Source organism: Macrobrachium nipponense, chromosome 42 (genome assembly GCF_015104395.2).
Source record: "Macrobrachium nipponense isolate FS-2020 chromosome 42, ASM1510439v2, whole genome shotgun sequence".
NCBI classification, from domain to species: Eukaryota; Metazoa; Arthropoda; class Malacostraca; order Decapoda; family Palaemonidae; genus Macrobrachium; species Macrobrachium nipponense.
In genome coordinates, this window is record NC_061103.1 from 47,382,032 (window position 1) to 47,388,615 (window position 6,584).

Below are 6,584 nucleotides of genomic sequence, written 5' to 3' on the forward strand. Positions count from 1 at the left end.
ACTGGCAGAGTTTTTCATTGAGTAAGAATTTCTGCTTAAGGATTCTAATATTGGAACAAGGTATTTGGCTATTCTATATTTTGCTGTATTCATAGAAGAGAGAATGAGCCGCATTGGAGTCCCTGCCTTGTGCACTTTGGGCAAACCATACATCACTCCATATGACGAACCTGTGACAAAGAGGTTTTGGTAGGTTTTAATAATATCCATAAAAATCTGTTTATCTTATCCTCTGTTTTGATGATATTATAAAGGTCTGGAGAACCTACTTTTTCGAATTTCGTTCGGTCGTTTAATATGCTTTCCATTTTGTTGATATACTCCTGTTAGTTTTAGAACCGGGAGCAGACTGTCCAACCCAGAACACTCCAATGTAAGGACACATTCCAAATCATGCAAAACATCCATAGATAACAAAGATTCTCAAATCATAGGACAACCACAGAAAAACAATGACTTAACAACCTTAGAGTCCATAATGATTAAATTAACTGTCCCATCATTAAGCACCCAAACATCATCTACTCAACTGTTCATTGCTTAATGGCCCTATTTGTCTTGGCGTTGCCTTATTGTACGTGTGTGCCTTGCTGTTTATTATTATGATTGTTTTTCTTTCTCTCTCCTTGTTTAAACAGTTTCCTTTTAACTCTTGTCTGAGTAGGTCCTTCTTTTCGTGTCAATGATGTTTTTTGTATATATTTTAAATGAGTTAATACTTTAAATAAGAGAATACTGTAGTGATTTTAATTATATATTATAAATGTTTTATGATTAATTATTAAGAGTCAACTCGCTGTATTTCAGTCTTGAAGATGCAACAATTTAGTTGTGAAACATCGGCATTAGCAATAAACCTTCAATTGTATCGAAGGCCTTTCCCTGGACTCCTACAAGTATGATTTCGAGAGCTGCAGCTCCAATGCTTGAGTGTGTGTATATATATATATATATATATATGTATATATATATATATATATATATATATATATCTATATATATATATAAATATTAAAAACCAGGGCTTGAATGAAGAGCATCTTTATTTGCGACGTTTCCCTCCGTCATCGGGCCATTCTATTAATGGGAAATATCATTTACAATTAAAATCAATGACGTAATATGTTTCATTAAAACAAAGCAAAATCAAATAATATAAAATTACACAATTACAGGACATAATAACCTAAACTCGCAGCAAAATCTTTTTTTCTGTTCTATTTTTTTTCTGCTCTCTTTGACAACAAACAGTGTATTTCTCTATTTTAAGATTTTGCTGCGAGTTTAGGTTATTATATCTTGTAATTGTGTGATTTTATATTATTTTATTTTGCTTTGTTAATTTTAATGTATCTTATAGTAATTATGTAATTTTAGCTTATTTTGCTTTGTTTTAATGTAACTTATATTACGTCATTGATTTTAATTGTAAATGATATTCCATTATAGAATGCCCGATGACGGAGGAAAGTAAATCTCCGAAACTAGTCGCAAATAAAGATGCTCTTCATTCAAACCCTGGTTTTAATATTTATTATTCGTCTCTGATTTCCATGGAACTCTTCTATTGCTGATATATATATATATATATATAGTATATATATATATATATATATATATATATATATATAGTATTATATATATTATATTGTATATTGATATAAGTTCATACAGCCAGGGGAAGGGTGGTTGAGAGAAAGAAAATCATTGAACTGAGCGTTTTCATGTATTTCTGAACCTCATCAGGGTTCAGGTACAAGTACCAAGAAAACAAATACAGTCACAAGAAGATTTCGTGGCAAGACAAATGATGCTAAAAAACAAACAACGCTAACAATTACCGAACAGTCCTAATGCTTAATAACTTACTTGTTTTAAAATACCTTTCGTCAAAATTACATCAACTTTGTATAAACCTAGGCTGATATTTAATAAATTATCACAGCCTTCTTTAATTATACAGTATTCTATTAAATTTCTTTTCACTAAATCTTTGTAAAACATAATTTTCTTGGAGTCTGTCCAGTTAATACTATGATTACTGTTATCCATGTGTACAAATAACGTATTTGGCATATTACTAGTTCTTACATTTATATTTGTGTTATTTCAATCGAACTGCCAGTGTCTTTCCACTTTGTCCTAAGTACGTTTTATTACATTGATTACAAGGAATCTCATAAATACATCCTGTCCATTTCCAGGGGAATTTCTAATTAGCAAGTTTCTAATAGATTCAAGCGTTTTGAACGCAACATTAATTATATATATACGTATATATATTATATATATATATATATATATATATATATATATATATATATATAGATATATGTATGTATGTAAAGGTATAAGATATACTGCATATAGAATGCAACAAAAGGTTGAGAAAATGAATATTCTAGTGTATACGAAGTGTGAACACTAGACAACAGATGGCAGTAGCGCTTGCCGTAGGAGGCAGTCGCCAAAGGATTGTGTGAAGAAAGGTATTGGTGGGTCTATGTCTGTCTATCAGGTCTCTGGTATATAAAGACCCCCCACGATGAATTTCGGGGGGTCGCAGCAAACAAGGGAAAGTGAACGAACGTGTGTCAAGTTTCTAAAGAAAAGAATTTGGTAATGTATTGTTTAGTCATCAAGCGGTTTTCTTATGCGATGTAACTGTGGTTGCCACTAGCTTTTGATGTTAAGGTTTATATGAATCTAATGTTTAGTTGATGTGAAGCGTGTTGACTTGGGCTGTTGTGCCGTAAGCCGCAGTGTAATTGGTGATGGGTAGTTTGTGAAGAAATGCTGGTCGGTGTCGTTGCTTTGGTGTAACTCGTCCATCATTTGTGTTTTGTTCTGTTTGTGGATTGAATAGGTGCTTACTAACTGTTATTAAAGTACTTTTAAGTGTTAATGGGTTTTCACTGCTTCCATTTACATTCCCCTCCTAAATCATATATATATATATATATATATGCATTTTTTTAAATATACAATATATATATATATATGTGTGTGTGTGTGTGTGGTGTGTGTGTGTGTGGTGTCAAGAGACAAGGGAACAGGTTGAATGAAACAAGACTCCAGATAAGAACCAGAGAAAAGAAAGTGTTGATAATAATATTTGAATCACTGCAGCCGAGGAGATGTGTGGTGTTGGCGACTTCATTGACGGGATTCAGATCTTCATCGCGAATGAGGTTGATGGAATCGACATCACTGCGATGGAGAACATCAGATTGCGCTGCCACAACTCCGGAACTTGGCTTCAGAGTTTCACACATGATCGTGAAGGTATTCATGCGTCCATTCGCCTAGGTCTACAGATGCCTATATACGTAGAGTCCACATAGAATAACTAATTAGACTATTAGGCACTGGAGGGTGGACGAGCAAGATAGCAGTGGCGGCTTGTGGCTATCATCCTTAGGGGTGCTGTTTATTGCATATTTTTTTGTATTCCTTGATATTAACTGTATAAACACATATATATACACACACACTCTCTCTCTCTCTCTCCCATTTGACTCTCCTCTCTCTCTCTCTCTCGCTGAGGAATGCAGCACAACCGCTACCGAAAACTACTATTTTGAATTTTACTCATTAACATGAACGTGGTTATAATTTTCTCCAATTTACTTCAACTCGCCACTGAGTTGATTATTCTGCCTTACATATCATCAGCATCATCACTGATTTCATCACTATCGCTAATATAACATATTGATTAAGCTTTGACGAATTTTAAAGTAATTTCAAAACACACCTTTTCCCTCTAATAGCTAGACTTACACTGCTCGAGAGGGCAGTGCTCCCCTTCTTAATAGGTGCTGGCTGGCTACCACACTATCACTCTGCTAGCAAAATGAGAACTGCTCAGCCCCGCAGTTCCACATATTGTTTCAATTCATTTGCTTTTTTTATTTACAAAAACAAAAGAATGGTAATCATTTGTTAGGGATTATTGATAACTTCTATTAATTTTTCATATTCATGTATATATTCATTATTTTGCGCATATGTATGAAATCTACAGGGGTGCTACAGTTCCTTAGTGCCTACTGACGAGCCGCCACTGCAAGAAAGTCAGAGTCCGTGGTGGTCACAGACCCGAATCCTCTGCCAAAGCTAGTTATGAAATAAACTGTTCACGATAGAAAAGTGCGTCTCATTAAGATTCGGGACCCCGAATAGGGATTACGCTTTAAAAAAATAAAAATAAATAAATAAAAAAACGGCTTGGGTGAGCGGACGGGGATCGGGGGAAGGAACGAATTGAAGCTAAACATGTGTGCTTATCTACATGCTTTGGTTGATCAGCAAAACTTTAATATGTATGCATGAAGACTTAAGTCCTTGTAAGTCTCTATGTAAATAATCGTTCTTCTCAGCTGAAGAAGAATCCCTGTTCGGAGTCACTGATTTTAATGAGGCCTTTCCACTTCTGAATGTCAACAATACATTTTGGAACTGCCAAACATACAGATGGTAAGGCATAGAAATGAGATGAGAGAAAATCATGAAATAATTCATAAAAGTGGATAAATTCAGTCTTGAATTACAATAATCAGGATCGAACACTTACACTTATCTTTTGTACTGGTGTCGCAGATCATGATGTTGCATTATCTCATTTGTTGCACCATTTGAAAATCTTATTTCTTAAACATTACTCATATGATGCACCTGGGTCACAGAGGGATGAGAGAGGAATCTGATAATCATTCATTGATCTATGGTTTGGCTCTTAAAGTTTCCTCAAGTCATAAATGAATGGCAGCTGATGCAAAGACAATAATTAAAACTGAAATCTACAGGGAACCTTGAAACAGTTACTGATAAATTTCGATGAAAGTTTTTCATAAAATAGAGGATTACATCTGGAAAGAAATCAGGATGTGGATGTGTTTCCAGTGTACTATTTTACCTGGTGTTAGGAAAGGTTTGTTGTACTGGAAAATGTGAGACAGGCTTTATGCACAAGTACTTTTAAGATAGTGCAGAGACTTTTTGCTCTCTATGAGTGCAGATTTTAAGGGTGTTTTTAGAAGGTAATGGGCTGACTCATACAGTTATTAGTAAATACTGTGGGGGGTAGGACATTTTGACAGATAGGAATTCTGAAGCTTCATGTCAATGAGTTGAGGCCGGGCCTATGCTCTTCGAAATAAGGTCAGCCAATATTGCCATCTTAAGATAATGAAGCAAATGACTATTATGATTATTGGCCTAAATAGCACAATCACGTTTTGGAAAATGAAAAAAAAAAAAACAAAGCTCGCGATGAATTAGGAAACACAAGCTTAAAAATGCAAAATTCTTTAGCATTCAAAGGTTCAAATAATTTTACTGCAATGGTCAGAAACAGTTAACTCTGATGTCGTTTAACATTAAGGTGTACTAAAGGTACTACACCTAATGCAGATATTAGTTATTTTAAATTTCCATAATACAATTTAGAGTGGAACATGAGTAGGATTATTGATAAGAGATTTTAGTGTATGTTATCCTAAATATTTGAATCAAGAAATAGGTTCTCTAAGAAACTGTTCTTCTGTGTTAGGCTATCTATCATACTCTGAAAATAAGGCAGTCAAGAACACCAGGACAATCTTCGCTTCCATAGAGAATGTCATAACCAAATACAGCCGTCATGATATTGTCTTCTTATTGATGCAAAACGCCACCAAAAGGATACACATAGACAACAGCATCCCGTACACACACTCAGTTCATCAACCTGTAAATTTCTGTTTGTGCTTTGGAATGTTCCCTTCTGAGAATTTAAAAATCAGTTAAAAATTAATTAGATACTATGTAAATGTCCGAGGTAGTTGGATGGAGCAGAAAGATTAAATTCATTAAGAACAAAGGCAGGAGTACTTGCACGATTATTTAAGTTTTAAATTGGTATTGGCGTACAAAATGCATCAGGTTTGAGAGATGGCCAGCGTTATTGTATTTGAAAATAGTCTAGCATGGCCCCAAGGCCTTTTTTGGCCTGTGTATTTAGGGACAGTGAAGATACGGAAGCTTTTCCATGGGTTCAGCAGAGGGACGATGTGAATCATCATGAATACTTGTTTCACCCTTGTTTTAGGTACACAAATCTAAATGTTTAAATTAATAGCAATAGCAAATATTTCGTCACTTTCCAAGCAAATATGATGTACATTAACACAACGAGTTTAAGAAAAAAAAAGATAAAATATAAATTCACATAACATAAAGTTCCCGGAATTTGGTGTCTGTAAACCTTCTTCATTACTTTATATGATCTCTAATTGTACTAACTTAATGGGTTATTTTTTATGCGTGTCTCTGAAGCAGAAATAAATTTCATACATATAACTTTGATCATTCGTCTGATAAGTCGACTTTTTCTTTCCAAAGGTGAATGGTCGACAAAAGTCAAGTGTCCTCCTGGGATGAGGTTGTGCGGAATGCGGGTCAAATCCGATCTACTTGACAATACAATTGGGGATCGAACTTGCATCAATGAAGTCGTCGGTATCTGCTGCTTTTATTAGAAGGAAGTCTTCATCTACTGCTTTTATTAGGGGGAAGACTTCATCTGCTGCTTTTAATAGAAG

General features: G+C 34.5%; 1 long non-coding RNA gene across 1 annotated transcript; it reads left to right on the forward strand.

The window, feature by feature from the left end:
- The first annotated feature begins 2,539 nt into the window (after positions 1–2,539).
- Positions 2,540–6,584, forward strand: LOC135213449 (uncharacterized). Its single transcript, XR_010314129.1, has 3 exons — positions 2,540–2,619; positions 3,130–3,285; positions 6,385–6,584. It is a non-coding gene; the product is annotated as an uncharacterized LOC135213449 (long non-coding RNA).